General features: G+C 33.6%; 1 long non-coding RNA gene across 1 annotated transcript; it reads left to right on the top strand.

The window, feature by feature from the left end:
- Nucleotides 1-10,760: 10,760 nt before the first annotated feature.
- On the top strand, nucleotides 10,761-11,862 carry LOC142232982 (uncharacterized). Its single transcript, XR_012721269.1, has 5 exons — nucleotides 10,761-10,815; nucleotides 10,942-10,984; nucleotides 11,156-11,220; nucleotides 11,624-11,689; nucleotides 11,819-11,862. It is a non-coding gene; the product is annotated as an uncharacterized LOC142232982 (long non-coding RNA).
- Nucleotides 11,863-21,286: the final 9,424 nt, after the last annotated feature.

A 21,286-nucleotide genomic window follows, 5' to 3' on the forward strand; every position in this document is an offset into this window, starting at 1 on the left:
AAGTGTGTCTGTAACAATAGGCAATCGCCATACTATACTTACATATCATATTCTGCACCACTGCAGTCCCGATCAGAGAATGAAGCCGCCGAGTCGCGCCGCCGATTTCAGTCGCCGCCGACCATTTTTTGCCAGTCGACGCCGCCGCCGAATATGTCGACTCATCTCGACTCAAATTTAGCCGCCAATTAATCAAAAATGTCGATTTAAATCAGAAAAATGTATATATAATTCTCGTATTTTTTCCAAAATTTTGAACACAACCAATCATATTTAAGCTGCTATAATAATTTAGCAAAAATTTAGCTCAGAAAATTTTAACGAAAAGTAAATTTGTTTGTAAGATACGTTGTACAACTAATCTCATTACCATTCGATTAACTTCAAATTGATTTTATAATGGATAATTGTCCGCCGCCGAGTGAACAAATATATATCGGCTCAGCCGTCAAGCCGACGCCGCCGAAGGCAAAAATTTAGTGGCAGCCGCCGCCGACAAAAATGGGTCGGCTTCATTCTCTGGTCCCGATGTGAATAAACATTTGTTGCAAAGTTGATTTACATCTAGCATTGTCCATTGTCTTTGGGCCACCCTTTTAGTTTTATTCTCAAAATAAAAGCTTTTTATTTTTATTTTCATTATAAAAACAACTTGTGAAAAAATAACATAGCATTACCATCATCAAATCGCATTGCATTACCATCTCCGGGCCATACCACATGTTCTGTTACAAATGCCAGTATTGGCAGACATTTCTATTTAAATGCCGTAATGAAGTCTGTTTATACCATATAATGTTCCGTGTTTGCACTACGTGATTTGGATTTTATTATTTCTACCATTTCACTCTTTCTCACGTAGGGAATTTCAAACTGACTGATATTCACTTCTCTACCAGTGCATAACTAAAGGCTCCAATATAGCATGCCTGCCTGACAATGGGTCAACAGCAGAACTTCGTTTAATCTTGGCATCCTTAAAGAATGAAATCCCCAGGATATGAAATGCCAGGCACAAAAGAAGAATATGCACATTCATATTTAAAAGTTTATTTTCTTATATTTTAAAGCCAATAGTACACTCAAAGAAAGTTTGCTTGGATCCAAAGATTTTGAGCTTCCCTTAAGGATTTTGGTATTGATTCCGAGCCAAAGATGCGGCTTCTTTAAAATAACGAAATTTTTTAGCGACCTATCTGGCTTTAAATCTAGGACCAATAAAATTAAAATTATGTTACAGGATACAGATCTCATTTATTAAATTGTCATTCTCTATTCGCGGCCATCGACTGCCGCAAATCTCTCAACGAGATGGCTGAGCAGTACAATATTCACCTAATATGGGTGCCTGGCCATTGGAACATACCGGGGAACTGCGAAGTAGATGAGTTAGCAAGGCTAGAAACTACCTTACATATTCCAGGGGAACTATAATCTGTTAGTATGTCTTTGGCTACCTGCAGTGCTGTACGGCCCTCCGTACAGCAACGAAGGCCAGTGTGAACGTCACAATTGCAGATGTTGTTTCTATTTACACAAAAAAAAAACATACACAGAAAATCAACAAGCTACTCTAATGCATTCAACGGACAAAGTTTTACTCACTTTTTTATTGCACTATTATATTTATTAATTAATATTATTATAGCAAAAATCAATAAACACATTCATGCAACTTTTATTAACACAACTATGCTGTTTCTTTCTCATATTCTATTTCATTTCAATCGATTTCCCACTGTCTCTGTCCGCTCAGCAATGGCCACTTCATCTCTTGCCATTGGTTTATATACCCCCTCTCACCAGACGCCAACTTTCCATGATCGACCATTTTTCTCATTTTCTTTCGGCCATATTTTCCTTTTATTCCCAAAAGCAAATGTCTGTCCTAGGCATTTTCTCCACCAGGGTTGATATAGACTATCGTGAATTAATACTACCAATTCGAATTAACGGTCACTCCCGCCACCCCTATTATTTAAACCACCCAACACACACAAACGTTTGAAAAATATTTACTTTCAATCATTTTTCAAACATGTTTTCAAAGGATTAGGGTAATATTCAATTTGAGAAAATCGCGTTCTCAACAACAAACAGACATTACCCTCAACACGTTAGCAACGATTTCTCAACATATTAGCAACAACTTTCCAAACTAAATATCATTTTAATTCTTCAAACCTATTGGAAAATTTGTCGATAGCAAGCAATTTTCAACGTTATTTGAATTAATATTGAAGATGGGATTCATTATCAAATTGATATGGTGTTACCTATGAAAAATGCTCATACCTCCGTTTATTCGGAGTAATTAATAAAAATTAATGAATAAATCCCGATCTCAACATGACATAGATACGAAATATCACTTGACATCTCACTGTCGAGGCTATTACTCGTTTTCATTTCCTCTAAGATTACTCTCTAAGTAATTCCTCGATTTGAATTCTTAGCCCAAATCAACATGTCTGAAAAAACTTCGAATTCACATGTTCCTCAAATGTGTCATGCCTACTACCTAATTCATGCATCATTGCGAACCCATTCTGATCACTTCCTAAATCTTATCGATAAAGTACCACTTACAACTAACTTCTCATTTCGCCATTTTCCACCGTACGCCATACTACTTTCGAAACGATTTTCTTTTCCTAGAAATAAAAGAAATATCAGTTTCCACAAAAAACTTCTAGGCCCTATTAAATAAATTGCCTGACATTCATAGCCCACAAAAAAATGGAATACCCAATGCCGGCAATCATATATCTATCCTGTCGAGCCCAAAATCTACACCCATCGTTGCTCCCTCGTTACAGGCCTGTGGATGACCTGCAACAGGTTCAGTGGTTAAAACTAGAAGTGCCCATATGTAATAGGTGGTATCACGATGGACTGAATAGTCTAAGTGAGCCTGAAACTTAATCGGGCTGCCACTTTAACCAAATTGTGGAAATTTGCGTCCCTCCGTTAAAGCCGTATGTCTTTGAACTCAGGCAAATTTCCTCACGTACAAACAAATGCCATTTTAAAAATTCAAATAATAACGGTTACTTCAAAGTAAAAAATATTTTCCTAATTAAAAAAATCTTTAAACCAAAGATGCAAATTCCTCAAAATGAGTATTAACCTAGTTTTGAAGGGGTATATAAACTTTGTCATTCCGTTTGTAACACATCGAAATATTGTTCTAAGCCGACGCTCAGATATGACTTTCGAAGCCTCTTGGAGGAGCAAAACTCATCCGATCCGGTTGAAATTTGGTACATGGTTTTAGTATATGGTCTCTAACAACCATGCAAAAATTGGTCCACATCGGTCCATAATTATATATAGCCCCCATATAAACCGATCCCCAGATTTGGCTTGTGAAGCCTTTAAGAGAAGCAAATTTCATCCGATCCGGCTGAATTTTGGTACATGGCGTAAGTATATGGTCTCTAACAACCATGCAAAAATTGGTCCACATCGCTCCATAATTATATATAGCCTCCATATAAAAAGAGCAAAATTCACCCGGTCCGGTTGAAATTTGGTACATGGTGTTAGTATATGGTCTCTAACAATCATGCAAAAATTAATTCATACCGGTCTTAATTATATAACCCCCATTTAAACCGATCCCCATATTTGACCTCCGGAGCTCTTGCAGGAGCAAAACTCATTCGATCCGGTTGAAATTTGGTACATGGCGGTAGTATATGGCCGCTAACAACCATGCCAAAATTGGTCCATAACGGTCTATAGTTATATATAGCCGATCCCCAAAAATAACATACGAGTAATCTACAAAATTTTATTTCTATAGAAAATTTTGTCAAAATTTTATTTTTATAGAAAATTTTGTCAAAATTCTATTACTATACAACATTTTATCAAAAGTTTATTTCTATAGAAAAATTTTTCAAAATTTTATTTCTGTAGAAAATTTTGTCAAACTGAATTATATGCGTATTTAATCGGCCTTTTTATACCCTGCTCCACACTGTGGAAAAGGGTATTATAAGTTAGTGCATATGTTTGCAACACCCAGAAGGAGACGAGATAGACACATTGTGTCTTTGGCAAAAATGCTCAGGGTGGGCTCTTGAGTCGATATAGCGATGTCCGTCTGTCCGTGAACACATTTTTGTAATCAAAGTCTAGGTCGCAGTTTTAGTCCAATCGACTTCAAATTTGGCAAAAGTATGTGTTTTGGCTCAGAATAGAACCCTATTGATTTTGGAAGAAATCGGTTAAGATTTAGATATAGCTCCCATATATATATTTCGCCCGATAAGGACTTATATGGCCCCAGAAGCCAGAGTTTTACCCTAATTTGTTTAAAATTCTGCACAAGAAGAACAATTAGTACTATAGTCAAGTGTGCCAAATTTTATTGAAATCGGTTCAGATTTAGATATAGCTCCCATATATATCTTTCGCCCGATATGGACTAATACGGTCCCAGAAGCCAGAGTTTTACCCCAATTTGGTTGAAATTTTGCACAGGGAGTAGAATTAGCATTGTAGCTATGCGTGCCAAATTTGAAATCGGTTCAGATTTAGATATAGCTCCAATATATAGCTTTCTGCCGATTTACACTCATATGACCACAGAGGCCAATTTTTTGCTCTGATTTACTTGAAATTTTGCACAGGGAGTAGAACTAGCATTGTAGCTATGCGTGTCAAATTTGGTTGAAATCGGTTCAGATTTAGATATAGCTCCCATATATATGTTTTTCTGATTTCGACAAAAATGGTCAAAATACCAACATTTTCCTTGTAAAATCGCCACTGCTTAGTCGAAAAGTTGTAAAAATGACTCTAATTTTCCTAAACTTCTAATACATATATATCGAGCGATAAATCATAAATAAACTTTTTCGAAGTTTCCTTAAAAGTGCTTCAGATTTAAACGTTTCCCATATTATTTTACTAACATTGTGTTCCACCCTAGTGCATTAGCCGACTTAAATTTTGAGTCTATAGATTTGAGTCTAGAAGCCTATCAAATTCTTCCAGATCGAGTGATATTTAAATGTATGTATTTGGGACAAACCTTTATATATAGCCCCCAACACATTTGACGGATGTGATATGGTATCGAAAATTTAGATCTACAAAGTGGTGCAGGGTATAATATAGTCGGCCCCTCCCGACTTTAGACTTTCCTTACTTGTTTTTTACTAACATTGTGTTCCACCTTAGTGCATTAGCCGACTTAAATTTTGAGTCTATAGATTTTGTAGAAGTCTATCAAATTCTGTCCATCGAGTGATATTTAAATGTATGTATTTGTGACAAACCTTTATATATAGCCCCAACACATTTGACGGATGTGATATGGTATCGAAAATTTAGATATACAAAGTGGTGCAGGGTATAATATAGTCGGCCCCACCCGACTTTAGACTTTCCTTACTGGTTTTTTACTAACATTGTGTTCCACCCTAGTGCATTAGCCGACTTAAATTTTCAGTCTCTAGATTTTGTAGATGTCTATCAAATTCTGTCCATCGAGTGATATTTAAATGTATGTATTTGGGACAAACCTTTATATATAGCCCCAACACATTTGACGGATGTGATATGGTATCGAAAATTTAGATATACAAAGTGGTGCAGGGTATAATATAGTCGGCCCCGCCCGACTTTAGACTTTCTTTACTTGTTTTTTACTAACATTGTGTTCCACCCTAGTGCATTAGCCGACTTAAATTTTCAGTCTCTAGATTTTGTAGATGTCTATCAAATTCTGTCCAGATCGAGTGATATTTAAATGTATGTATTTGGGACAAACCTTTATATATAGCCCCAACACATTTGACGGATGTGATATGGTATCGAAAATTTAGATATACAAAGTGGTGCAGGGTATAATATAGTCGGCCCCGCCCGACTTTAGACTTTCTTTACTTGTTTTTTACTAACATTGTGTTCCACCCTAGTGCATTAGCCGACTTAAATTTTGAGTCTATAGATTTTGTAGAAGTCTATATATATAGCCTTTATATATAGCCCCCAACACATTTGACGGATGTGATATGGTATCGAAAATTTAGATCTACAAAGTGGTGCAGGGTATAATATAGTCGGCACCGCCCGACTTTAGACTTTCCTTACTTGTTTTGTTTAATATATACCCCGTAGGACTATCTTACAATTGAGAAGACGGTGTGAAGAAGTTTTAAGATACCTTGCCATCGGCAAGTGTTACCGCAATCCAAGCAATTCGATTGTGGATGACAGTCTTTAGTACAAGTTTCTATTAGAGGTGTGCACGTGAGTAATAGTTTACGCACGCTCACGCACACTCACGACTGAAAAATACTCACTCACACTCACGCACGATATTTTTTGGTAGGACTCACGCTCACGCACACTCACGAAAAGAAAATTTGTACTCACGCACACTCACGCACGAAAACGTCGTGACTCAAGAAAAAAAACCGTGACTCACGAATAATTTTATGATTAATTTACCTTACTGAAGTGTCTGAAAACATGAGCATTATTAAAATCGAGAGTGTTATTAAATTCTTAACATTTCAGGTGTCACTAAAATTGTAATTGAATTTAACTCTTAAGTGTTTTATGTTGGTCAGCAGGTATATTTTCGGGAATGTAACTCGTTACTCACGCATACTCACGAAGATATTATTTTCGTGACTCACGTTCACGCACGAAATTTTGGTTTGTTAATCACGTTCATGCACACTCACGCTGTTGTCGTGAGCGTGACTCACGCACGAATCACGAAAATTTTCGTGAGTCACGACAATTTCGTGTCACGTGCACACCTCTAGTTTCTATGCAATCCATTGTGGAGGGTACACACACGCAAAAAAAAAATAATTCTTTCCTCCCAAAAGAAATTTTAGACAAACAAAGTTCGTTTCTCATTTGCTTTTCGCTGTAAGGAAGTTTATTTGGAAGAAAAGTATATACTGTTTGTGATAAACGTTAACTCTTTTCCAGGATGTAAAAACAATTTCATAAAGACTAACTCAAAAAATGTTTTCTGGCTAATTGCATTTTCCCTCACATCTTTCTCACTTCCACGAAGATTTTTAGTTTCGTACCGCGGACCATGCAATTTGTAAGCCAACACACTATCCACTGAGCTATGTAGTCGTTATTGTCATCAATAGACAATTACCCATATAAGTTATATTTATATAGCATAGCTTGCGGCGCCCACGAGTCGACTAAACAAAGTTTATTTAACAGAAAAATAGATTTAGTTGGGCACCGTGGAGCAGTGGTTGCTACGTCCAACTTGCATGCCAAGGGTCGTGGGTTCGATATCTGCTTCGACCACAGCGTTTTTTGTTTTTACATATATTCCAGATATGGTCGGAAGATTCCGAAAAAATGTTCAACATTACATTCTACTATATTAAATTTTTACTATGAACTGTAAAATGTGTCTTATTAAAAACCTAAAGTCAGAAAAGAACAGTGTTTGATATAAACGAAATGGACTGTGTTGTTGGTTCAAAAATAACTTTTTTTTATCGAAAAAACGAATTTTTTTGGTGATAAAAGTGTACACTTTTCGAAGCAATTCAGAAAACTCTAACAAAAGAAAAATGTTGTTAAGGTACCATGTAAGATTCGGCCTAGCCGAACTTACGGCTAATTTATAATTTATACCCCGTATGGGCTAACATACAATTTAGAAGACGGGTGTTCCGAAGTTTTAAGATACCTTGCCACCGACGAGTGTTATCGCAACCCAAGTAATTCGATTGTGGATGACAGTCTTTAGTAGAAGTTTCTACGCAATCCATGGTGGAGGGTACATAAGATTCGACCTGGCCGAACTATACTTGTTTATCTTCAATCCAAAGATTTAATATTTTTGTCCCATTTGCGGAACTATGCTATGTTTAGTAAGTCGGGCCACGTTCTTAGTGTGCGGCCCATAGAACTAAAGAAACTTTTCATTACAAGAACAAAATATTACGTTCTTTTAACGATTACTTTTTATGAAAAAAAGTTTTTTTTATGAAACATATTCGCACATTTTATTAAATGGTAACTGTTTCTTCAGTGTATTGTAGATAGTATAGAAATGGTTTGTAATAAACTTTGATCAATTCCCCAATATAAAATTTCAAAATGTTTCGCGCTAAAATCTTTTACAAGCATTAATCTTGAGAGATTGCAAAATATTCACACCGATATTCTTTGTTATAACGTATCCCGTATACAAGAATCCCCATCCATTATTTGTTTCTATTGGCAGGCATTCTTAAGCAAAGCACATCCTCTTGTTATCTTTATAGCACTTTAGATTGTCTTAGGTCATGTGTCATGTACTATGCGAACAGTATGTTGCCTGTTTGGATTTGTGATAAAAAAAAACTCAACACCATCGATATACTACTATTCCTCCTCACCAATCTTATTCCTCACTTGCAATCGCCTCGACGGTTTTTTAGATGAGAACAAGCTATGGATGAATGATGCGGTCATATACCGTCATGGCAAATGTTTTATCAAAATGAAACTCCTTCGCATCCTCCCAGAGAAAATAAAACACAAGCATGTGAAACATTGGACTTTAACGATGTAACACGAAGATATTGAGCTCAATAATACGAAACTCTATTGGCTTTCGTTATTGTTTTGACGAAATGGTAACACGAGACGAGTTCAGTGTGTCAATTATTGTTGTTGGCTTTGTTTTGATTTTCCATTCTGCTTTGTTGTTTCTCTAAGGATATTCCGACCGCATGCCTTTTACAAAATTCTCTCGATTTGGCGGGAGTATCTTTAAATAATACTGGGAGAGACTTTCATTTCCGATGTTAGCTTACAAAAGAGACAACTGTGCTGTTATTTACCAGTATTGAGTAACATATGGTATATTCTCACATAATATGGGAGGAGAGGAGTAGATGAAAAAAGAGAACATATTAAACTTGGTTTTTATTCACACTCTCTTCGACGTTAACAGTAGTAATATAACATTTAGCGCCATTTCACGTTATTACGGATTTAACGAGAAGCTATTTGAAGAGCTTTTAAAACTTAACTTTTGAATGTAAAAGTATAACCATTTAATAAACATTGTATGTTATGAACTTTTTAGACGAGATAAATAAAATCTACTTATTGGGTAAAAAGGTTTGGTTAGATTATAAGGACAAACTCCCTTTTGCGGGGTAGGTATCTCTCAGTAATCTGTGATGTTCCTATGCACTCTGAAATGGCACGAAATAACATATAAAAAAGCAATTTCAAACCCTTTCTCTACCCAATTACTTGCACAGAAAAAATTTCCGTAGTTAAACTAACGCAAAATGTAACTTATTTTTATTGGAAAAAAAAATTATTTGCTTGTAGTTAAGTTTTATTATTTTTATCGAAATTTTCCACAGCTTAATGAAATCTTACTTTTTTTAAGTATGTCTCAAAAATTTTATGAATTAAACGTGAGTATAAAGTTCAATGACCGTACACATAACTTCAATATGAACTAAAACAAATGAAAATTTTCGTACGATTCCCAAAAATAGTAAGAATGAATGTATGGTTAAAATGATTTGGCGCCAATGATTTTCTTCTTTAAGGTGGGTATTAAGTTCGAGTTTAGCCGCTAAAATCGCTAAAGTGAAAACTAAATCAGTAAAAAAAAGGCATAAAAATTATACATATTTGTTGCAAATTTTGTTATAACTTGCACAGAAAAAAAGTGTCTCGTAAATTTAAGAAAATTTTTACATTAATTTATTACAAGAATTTTCCAGAATTTTAGTTCATTTTTCGCATCTTCAACGAAACTTAACTACTCGGAAGGAAATTTTACAAATTCTAAGTAGCAATCGTTTAGTTCATGGCCTACAAAATACGATGGAAATTTCCTTAAAAAATTTCTTAACTGGTAGTTAAAAATTCGTTTGTCATGCTATAAAACTACTTGTGAAATGTAAAGTATTTTGTAAATAATAAGTGCAATTTACTATAAGATTTTTTTGTATGAGAAAATATTTTTTTACGAAAAATGAACTTGAAAGTGGATAGCAATTTCTTACTGACAATTCCTATAGTTAATAATTGTTGGTAAAAAATTACCCAATGAAATATTTTTAGTTCACATGTAATTAAATTTATAGACATTTTCGTCAAAAATGGTAGATAACATTTCTTGAAAATTTTGCAAATTTTAAGTTAAACGTTTCATTGATCGTAAACTGGTGTGCCTTTACGAATATTATTCTTAGAGTAAATTGTTAGCAGATGCGATGAACTAATGCATAGTGCAGAGATCTTTGTCGGCATAGTGGAATGTGATTAATGTAAAGATGATGTTACTTGAGTTTTGTTGTGTATACATGAGCGTGGGGTTGTTTGTTATTTTTGTGCATTTAGTGGTTTGTGTGTGTGTGTGTGTGTTTGTTATTCGGGGATGGTTTATTTGGCTGGATGAGGTGTTGTTTTCAATAAAGGCACATGTGTTTTTGTTGTTGTAGGAATGTTTTGGCTTTGCTTGGTTTTGTTTGGCATGCTTCAGTTGTATAGTTGGCGTTGGCGTGGGCTGTTGCATCTTTTAAGTAGGTATGCAACAAGGGAGTATAAAGGCATGGAATATTTTGGATTTTTGAGACATATATTGGTGTTTGTTTATTAAACCTTTTAAATGAAAGTTATTAATATTTTATCGGTAGTTTAGAAAAAAGTTATTACGAATATTTAGGAAAATATGTTGAAATTGAAAGTGTATTGAAATTTTTATTATTCTATGTAAAAAATTAATATTCAATTCCAGATGAATTTGGAAAATTTTTGTTATATCTCAGCGTATAGTTTATTCATAAATTGGTAAGTATTTTTTTAATATGACTTTCTTTTAAAAATATTTTTTATATATATTATTATTTGTTAATTAATTTTTTTGGAAACCAGTTTAATGCTTTTCTTTGTTGTAAAGACAATATTTAATTTCAGAGCAACTCCAGATGGATTCGAACAAATAAAAAATAGAGAATTGGTAAGTTTTCTTTTAAAAATTGGCTTTATTTTAACTAGAATATTTACGTTTTTGTGACCTTTTTATCATCAAAATTACAGGTTTTTAATGTCTTATTTTAGTATTTCTTTAATCAAATTTTTTGGAAACCAATGTAATATTTTTAATGTAAAAACAAATATTTAATTTCAGAATAACCCCTTAAACATTTGGACAAATTGTTAGTACTCCTTTGCCTGTAATTTAATAGTGAATTGGTAAGGATTCTTTAACTTTCTTTTAGCCCTGGACAGTCATCCTTATTTTTTGTACATTAACGTCAGACTTTGTCATTTTGACTACGGCTCATTTCAAGACGATAAAATTTTCATCGTGAGCGAAAAAGTGAACCAAACTTGTGTTTATTTTCTTATTCAATTTGGTTTTAAGTAGTATAAAACAAAAATTCATAAAACGGTCGAATTAGTATAACTTAAATTCACCATTTCCCAATAGACTAAATTGCATTTTAAATCGAAAATTAAATAACGTGTCGTAATTTTGACGAATGATGACTGTCTAGGGTTATCAAGAATATTTGGTTTTTAATGCCTATTATTATTTTTTTCATTAGATTTTTTGAAAACTTATTTAATAATTTTACTTAATATTTAATTTCAGAGTAACCCAAATAAATTTGGACAACTTTTTATATTTCCCCTCAGCGTACAATTTAATAGAGAATTGGTAAGTTTTATATTAAAACTTTGGCTTTCTTTCAACTAGAATATTTATTTTATTATATCTTTCACATCGATAACAACACAGTTTTATGAGTTTATTTAGAATACGTCATTATTTCTCTAATTGTTTCAGGTACAAATTTTATGAGATACGTTTTCCAAAGAAAAGTTGAATTCCTTACACCATTTGATAAAATGCCCCAAATATGGTAAGTTACAAGCTAAAATGAAGAATTAAAAATTATATTTCATTACATGGTGTTAATTTTAACAATTTTCATTTTTGTTTCCATTTTTTCCAGCAAGATATGTGAAAAAACTACCTACGATGAATAAAAGAAGGATAAGTCAAAATGTCCAAACAGCGGGTTAAAATGAACTACTCTCTGTTCCACGTGGTCATAATTTTTATTCACAAAAAACATTGTATTAAAAACTTTCATCATAAGTTTTTATAATAAAGTACTTTTGCTTAAAGAAAGTTTAATTTTAATATATGAAAATTTTCATAATAGTAAAACGGTTTGTTGTTCCTTTAATTATTTAATTTCTCTGTACTGTGGAATGATTGATTTAAAAATAGTTTAGTCGTCGACATTTTAAAGAGACTGTTAACCAATTTTTATTATCGGGTTTCCCACAAAATAAGCAAGTAAACCAAAATAATACTGACTTTTTAACTTGGTAGGGGTATATAAATCTTATGGTGTTGTAAAAATGAACTAAACTACAATGTTATAGATGAACTAGAATTTAAGAAAATTATAAACTACACAAGTTGAAAAAAATCTTAAGGGCTAAATCATGGTCAATATTACTACAGTTTAGTTCATTTTGCAATGGAAAAGGGTTCACTGTTTTTTCAGTGTGATGGGGAATAGCCCAAAGCAAATATTCACAAAGTTTGTATTCCTTAAAGTGGATTAATTAAGAAAAGTAATCGTGAAAAAATGAAGATTTTAGCGGCTAAACTCGAACTTAATACCCACCTTTACGTTAAGTTAATTTTTTCTTCTATGAGATGATGTAATTTCGATAATTGCAGTTAAAAAGTATAACAGGGCATTAAAATTTCCTGGTTTCACCAACGCTTTGTGGAAATTTCAAAATGTAGAGTAAAATTTAGTTAAATTTTCGTGCGTGGTAGTTCATTCTTCGTATAAAACAGTTCATTTTATATATATATATATATATATATATATATATATATATATATATATATATATATATATATATATATATATATATATATATATATATATATATATATATATATATATATATATATATATATATATATATATATATATATATATATATATATATATATATATATATATATATATATATATATATATATATATATATATATATATATATATATATATATATATATATATATATATAAACTTATAAAGAATGTTCTTAATACTATGGTTTTTATACCCTTCACCACTACTGTGGTACAGGGTATAATAAGTTTGTGCATTTGTATGTAATGCCAAGAAATAATTGTCATAGACCCATCTTTTAGTATACCGATCGGCTTAGAATTAAATTCTGAGTCGATTTAGCCGTGTCCGTCTGTCTGTCTGTCCGTCCGTCTGTCTGTATATGTAATTTTGTGCACAGCTGCCATATATAGTTATCACCGATTTGATCATAATTCACGTATTTACGAAATGACGTTCTTCAAATTTTGTACATCTGAATGTTTTGTCAGTCCCGTAAAAACTGCCAAATATCAGCTAAATCGGTTCAGATTTATATATAGCTCCCATATATATCTTTCGTCCGATTTGGACTTATATGGCCCCAAAAGCGAGAGTTTTGCCCTGATTTGCTTCAAATTTTGCACAACGAGTACCTTTAATAGTATTGTTAATTGTGCCAAATTTAGTTGAAATCGGTTCAGATTTAGATATAGCTCCCCTATATATCTTTCGTCCGATTTTGACTTATATGGCTTCAAAAGCCATAGTTTTGCCCTGATTTGATTAAAATTTTGTACAAGGAGTACGTTTAATAGTATCATTAATTGTGCCAAATTTAGTTGAAATCGGTTCAGATTTAGATATAGCTCCCATATATATCTTTCGACCGATTTGGACTTATATGGCCCCAAAAACCAGAGTTTTGCCCTGATTTGCTTCAAATTTTGCACAACAAGTACGTTTAATAGTATCGTTGAGTGTGCTTAATTTGGTCAAAATCGGTTCCGATTTAGATATAGCTCCCATATATAACTTTCGTCCGATTTGGATTTATATGGCCTCAAAAGCCAGAGTTTTGCCCTGTGTTGCTTGAAATTTTGCACAAGGAGTACGTTTTATAGTATCGTTAATTGTGCAAAATTTAGTTGAAGTCGGTTCAGATTTAGATATAGCTCCCATATATATCATTCACCCGATTTGGACTAATATGCCCACAGAGACAAAAGTGCTACTCTGATTTACGTGAAATTTTGCAGAGGAAGTAGAATTGAACTTGAAACTTTGCACAGGCAGTAGAATTAAGGTTCTGCATATGCGTGTTTATTTTGGTTGAAATCGGTTCAGATTTTGATATAGCTCCCATATATATCTTTCGCCCGATTTTCCGTCATATGACCACAGAGGTCAAAGTTGTTATCCGATTTACGTGAAATTTTGCACAGGGAGTAGATTCAACATAGTAACTATGCATGTGCAATTTGATTGCAATCGGTTCAGATTTCGATATAGATTCCATATATATGTTTTTCCTATTTAGGCAAAACTGTCCGATTTAGACTCATATGACCTCAGAGGCCAAAGTTTACTACCGATTTTCGTGAAATTTTGCATAAAGAGTAGAATTGACATTCTACCAATGTTTGGTAAATTTGATTGAAATCGGTTCAGATTTAGATAGAGCTCCCATATATATATTTCGCCCGATATGGACTAATACGGTCCCAGAAACCACAGTATTATCCCAATTTGGTTGAAATTTTGCACTAGGAGTACAATTAGTAGTGTAATCAAGTGTTCCAAATTTTATTGAAATCGGTTCAGATTGAGATATAGCTCCCATATATATCGTTCGCCACACTTTGGAATAGGGTATTATAAGTTAGTGCATATATTTGTACCACCCAGAAGGAGACGAGATAGACACATGGTCTCTTTGGCAATAATGCTCAGGGTGGGTCCCTGAGTCGATATAACCATGTCCGTCTGTCCGTCCGTCCGTCTGTCTGTGAACACATTTTTGTGATCAAAGTCTAGGTCGCAATTTAAGTCCAATCGCCTTCAAATTTAGCACATGTTCCTACTTTGGGTCAGAATAGAACCCTATTGATTTTGGAAGAAATCAGTTCTGATTTAGATATAGCTCCCATATATATCTTTCGCCCGATATGCACTAATATGGACCCAGCAGCCAGAGATATATATCGATTTGCTTGAAATTTTGTACAAACATAACACTTAGTCGTATAGTCACGTGTGCAAAATTTGATTGAAATCGGTTCAGATTTAGATATAGCTCCCAAATATATCTTTCGCCCGATATGGACTAATATGGTCCTAAAAGCCAGAGTCTTGGCCCAATTTGGTTGAAATTTTGCATAGGGAGTAGATTTAGCATTTTAGCTATGCGTGCCAAATTTGGTTGAAATCGGTTCAGATTTAGATATATCTCCCATATATATCTTTCGCCCGATATGCACTTATATGGACCCAGAAGCCAGATTTGGTTGAAATTTTGCACAAGGAGTACAATTAGTAGTATAGTCATGTGTGCCAAATTTGATTGAAATCGGTTCAGATTTAGATATAGCTCCCATATATATGTTTTTCTGATTTCGACAAAAATGGTCAAAATACCAACATTTTCCTTGTTAAATCGCCACTGCTTAGTCGAAAAGTTGTAAAAATGACTCTAATTTGCCTAAACTTCTAATACATATATATCGAGCGATAAATCATAAATAAACTTTTGCGAAGTTTTCTTAAAATTGCTGCAGATTTAAATGTTTCCCATATTTATACCCTGCGCCACACTGTGCATATGTTTGCAACACCCAGAAGGAGACGAGATAGACACATGGTGTCTATCTCGTCTCGTCTCAAATTTGGCACAAGTGTGTGTTTTGGCTCAGAATAGAACCCTATTGATTTTGGAAGAAATCGGTTCAGATTTAGATATAGCTCCCATATATATTTCGCCCGATATGGACTTATATGGCCCCAGAAGCCAGAGTTTTACCCTAATTTGCTTAACATTTTGCACAAGAAGAACAATTAGTACTATAGTCAAGTGTGCCAAATTTTATTGAAATCGGTTCAGATTTAGATATAGGTCCCATATATATCTTTCGCCCGATATGGCCTTATACGCTCCCAGAAGCCAGAGTTTTACCCCAATTTGGTTGAAATTTTGCACTAGGAGTATAATTAGCGTAGTGTAGTCAAGTGTGCCAAATTTTTTTAAAATCGGTTCAGATTTAGATATAGCTCCTATATATATCATTCGCCCGATTTACACTCATATGACCACAGTGGCCAATCTTTTACTCCGATTTAATTGAAATTTTGCTCAGGGAGTAGAATTAGCATTGTAGCTATGCGTGCCAAATCTGGTTAAAATCGGTTCAGATTTAGATATAGCTCCCATATGTAGCTTTCGCCCGATTTACACTCATATGACCACAAAGGCCAATTTTTCGCTCTGATTTAGTTGAAATTTTGCACAGGCAGTAGAATTAGCATTGTAGCTATGCGTGCCAAATTTGGTTGAAATCGGTTCAGATTTAGATATATCTCCCATATATATCTTACGCCGATTTACACTCATATGACCACAGAGGCCAATTTTTTACTCCGATTTAGTTGAAATTTTGCACAGGGAGTAGAATTAGCATTGTAGCTATGCGTGCCAAATTTGCTTGAAATCGGTTCAGATTTAGATATATCTCCCATATATATGTTTTTCTGATTTCGACAAATGGTCAAAATACCAACATTTTCCGTGTTAAATCGCCACTGCTTAGTCGAAAAGTTGTAAAAATGACTATAATTTTCCTAAACTTCTAATACATATATATCGAGTGATAAATCATAAATAAACTTTTGCGAAGTTTCCTTAAAATTGCTTCAGATTCAAATGTTTTCCATATTTTTTACTAAAATTGTGTTCCACCCTAATGCATTAGCCTACTTAAATTTTGAGTCTATAGGTTTTTGTAAAAGTCTATCAAATTCTGTCCAAATCGAGTGATATTTAAATGTATGTATTAGGGACAAACCTTTATATATAGCACCCAACACATTTGACGGATGTGATATGCTATCGAAAATTTAAATCTACAAAGTGGTGCAGGGTAGAATATAGTCGGCCCCGCCCGACTTTAGACTTTCCTAACTTGTTCTTTACTAACATTGTGTTCCGCCTTAGTGCATTAGCCGACTTAAATTTTGAGTCTATAGATTTTGTAGAAGTCTATCAAATTCTGTCCATCGAGTGATATTTAAATGTATGTATTTGGGACAAACCTTTATATATAGCACCCAACACATTTGACGGATGTGATATGCTATCGAAAATTTAAATCTACAAAGTGGTGCAGGGTAGAATATAGTCGGCCCCGCCCACTTTAGACTTTCCTAACTTGTTCTTTACTAACATTGTGTTCCGCCTTAGTGCATTAGCCGACTTAAATTTTGAGTCTATAGATTTTGTAGAAGTCTATCAAATTCTGTCCATCGAGTGATATTTAAATGTATGTATTTGTGACAAACCTTTATATATAGCCCCCAACACATTTGACGGATGTGATATGGTATCGAAAATTTAGATCTACAAAGTGGTGCAGGGTATAATATAGTCGGCCCCACCCGACTTTAGACTTTCCTTACTTGTTTTTTACTAACATTGTGTTCCACCCTAGTGCATTAGCCGACTTAAATTTTCAGTCTCTAGATTTTGTAGATGTCTATCAAATTCTGTCCAGATCGAGTGATATTTAAATGTATGTATTTGGGACAAACCTTTATATATAGCCCCCAACACATTTGACGGATGTGATATGGTATCGAAAATTTAGATCTACAAAGTGGTGCAGGGTATAATAAAGTCGTTCCCGCCCGACTTTAGGCTTTCCTTACTTGTTACGTTTAGATCGGCGTTTATACGGGTTTTAAGCAGTTTAGAGCGTTTCTATGTGGTGAGGTCCAATGGGACCTACCACTAATTACACTAAAAATTTACATTTGATGAGAGGTGACTTTTGTTATGTATTTTGATCTGCTGAATTCGAAAAAAAAGTTAGAAAAATTTTATAGAACAGTTTTTGAGATATCCCGTTATTTTTAGTTTCTCGGGCATTTTTCACAAAAAATCCATATCTCGAGCTTGAAATGTCCGATTATATCGTTGTCGAATGCAAGATATTGGTCTTGAATGTAAGGTATTGAGATGACGAACAAAAGTGTACAATTGGATCTGTAATAAGTTAAGTGGTTCAAAATATATCGATGAAATTATGCAGGATACCATACGATATTTTTACCAAATAGGATTTTTATCAATTTAATATTGATAAATACGATATTTTTATAAAATTGTGAATTTTTATCGATTTTAAACTCAAAAATCTACTACGACATAATTGTTGAATAATGGTCAGGCAGGGAATTCCCAGGCGAAGGCTCAAACAGTATCGAACTTCGTGGCGTAACAAAAGAATACAACTAAAAAGCGAATGGGGAATGAGGATCAATGAAAGTCTGCAACCAGTGATGCCAGTTTTTTTCAAAATGACTAAATTCAAACAAATATGGCTAGAAAATAATAAATATTTTATATTCACCCAGAAAAAAGTGACCGCTTCTTTAAGTTACAATGAACTCATTGTGAAGAAAGTTGAACTTCGTATAGCGCCAAAGACATTTTTATTTGTTTGAACGATGTGATTTTCGTAGAAATTAGATAGAATGCATTCCATATATTAGTTAACATCTTCCTATATTTATGTACCACTATACTACAGAAGGAAAAAATTTAACTGAATTGAATTCATATGGAATGGAATGATTTTATTGAACTTTTTTCATTCATTTGGACAAATCTTACATATTTGTGGTAAACCTTTTACTTAAAAATTAGAACTGCTTACCTTAGTTTTTAAATACAGTTTTATTTATTTATATAGGCAATTTTTCCTCAATAAAAGACATGTTTTATTAATATATTAAATATATTTATTAAGAATCAACAGCATCGACTGGCCTTGAAATATTAGTTTCTGTAAAACGTAATGATTTTCTTCTCCTTTCACTTTTAATAAGATGCTGCGTAACTATTTTGTCCTCCTTTTACAATTTCAATACCTACCAATATAAAAAATCATAAACCAATTTTTTCACAAAAGGTTAGCGTCACTGTATGAATGTTACCTGATAATTGAAGATTGCAAAATGAAGACGAATAAAGGGGTTGTTATTCTTTTGCTGTTTTCTTTCTTTATACACCGTCACGAACATTGATAGACTTACTGTTTGTTATTTATGTTCAATAATTTTGAAAAAACGAAAAATGTTCTCTCTAATTTAAAATAACTAATATTTTATTTGGTATTTATTATATTATTTTACTATATTATTTTTTAACAATCCCTCCGTATACCAAAACAACCCACGCGCAAACATATCGATTACATCGATGACAGGTATCGATTACAGGTAGATAAAAGAAATATAGGAAAATTTCCTATATTCTAACAAGTGTGTTTAGATAAAACTTTTTTTATACCCTTCACCACTACTGTGGTACAGGGTATAATAAGTTTGTGCATTTGTATGTAACGCCAAGAAATAGTGGTCATAGACCCATCTTTTAGTATGCCGATCGGCTTAGAATTAAATTCTGAGTCGATTTAGCGATGCCCGTCTGTCTGTCTGTCTGTCTGTCTGTCCGTCCGTCTGTCTGTATATGTAATTTTGTGCACAAAGTACAGCTCGCAATTTAAGTCCGATCGTCCTCAAATTTGGCATAGGGCCGTTTCTTGGGACAGAGACAATCGCTATTGGTTTTGGAAAAAATCGGTTCAGATTTAGATAAAGCTGCCATATATATTTATCCCCGATTTTCTTGAAATACCGTACATCCAAATATTTTTTTAATCTCGAAAATCTTGCAAAATATCAGCCAACTCGGTTCAGATTTAGATATAGCTCCCATATATATCTTTCGTCCGATTTAGACTCATATGACCACAGAGGCCAAAGTTTACTATCCATCTTCGCACAGAGGGTAGAATTGACATTCTACCAATGCTTGGTAAATTTGATTGAAATCGGTTGAAGTTTAGATATAGCTCCCATATATATCTTTCGTCCGATTTGAACTTATATGGCCACAAAAGCCAGAGTTTTGCCGTGATTTGCTTCAAACTTTGTACAAGGGGTACGTTTAATAGTATCGTTAAGTGTGTCAAAAATCGGTTCAGATTTAGATATAGCTCACATATATATCTTTCGCCCGATTTGCACTCATATGACCACTGAAAAACTTTTTGGTGTTCGGTCGAAGCAGGAGTCGAACCCACGACCTTGTGTATGCAAGGCGGGCATGCTAACCATTGCACCACGGTGGCTCCCCGTTCAGTGGTAGAATGCTCGCCTGCCAAATTTGGTTGAAATCGGTTCAGATTTAGATATGGCCCCCATATATATCTTCCGTCCGATTTGCACTCATATGACCAGGGGGCCAATGTTATACTCCCATTTACGTGAAATTTCGCATAGAAGAATTATTATTCTAACAATACATGTCAAATTTAGTCGAAATCGGTTCAGATTATATATAGCTCCCATATATACGTACACCAGAGTTGGGGAAATATGGTAGACTGTTACACATTTTAGACCCATTTTCAATGGAAGTTTCCTCCAATTAACTGGATAGCGTTAGCCGATTTAAATTTTAATTCTACAGATTTTGTAGAAGTAAAAAAATTGTCTCTTTTATATAGTTTCCAGCAAATGTGAACTAGTTGAGATGGTAACACAAATTTTGGCCTACATAGGGGTGAAGGGTATAATATAGTCGGCCCCGCCCGACTTTAGACTTTACTTACTTGTTTAGTTTTAGTTCGGTTTTTGTTTATTTTTACGAATGCTTTGTTATCAGTGAATAACATTTTCTTGTTCAGTAGTAAATTCTTATACCCAGCGAAGAAAACAGTATTAGTAAAATTTCATGCCTTATTCTAGTTAATGAAATATTCCTAACTGCTTTCAGTTTAGGATTTTTTTTACTGAAACATTTTTTTTTATTTCACACAAAAATTTAACTTAATGGAAATAAAATGGCTAAATTAAATTGATAAACATTTTTTCTTTAGTTTCGAAGGTACTTTTTTCTGGGTGTACATTTATATAAACGAATTCGCGAATGTACTGCAATATTGGGAAGCACCAAGTTGAGGAAGCCATCACCTGTTTATGTACTTAATGGAAGCGTACTGCAAATGAAATCTATTTTCGCATTCATGTAATTAAATAACAATGCAAAACCATCTTTTAACGATATCGCTGAGCTTTTCTAAATAAAACATTACAATAACATCGTTGACGAT

Source organism: Haematobia irritans, chromosome 4 (genome assembly GCF_050003625.1).
Source record: "Haematobia irritans isolate KBUSLIRL chromosome 4, ASM5000362v1, whole genome shotgun sequence".
Classification (NCBI taxonomy): Eukaryota; Metazoa; Arthropoda; class Insecta; order Diptera; family Muscidae; genus Haematobia; species Haematobia irritans.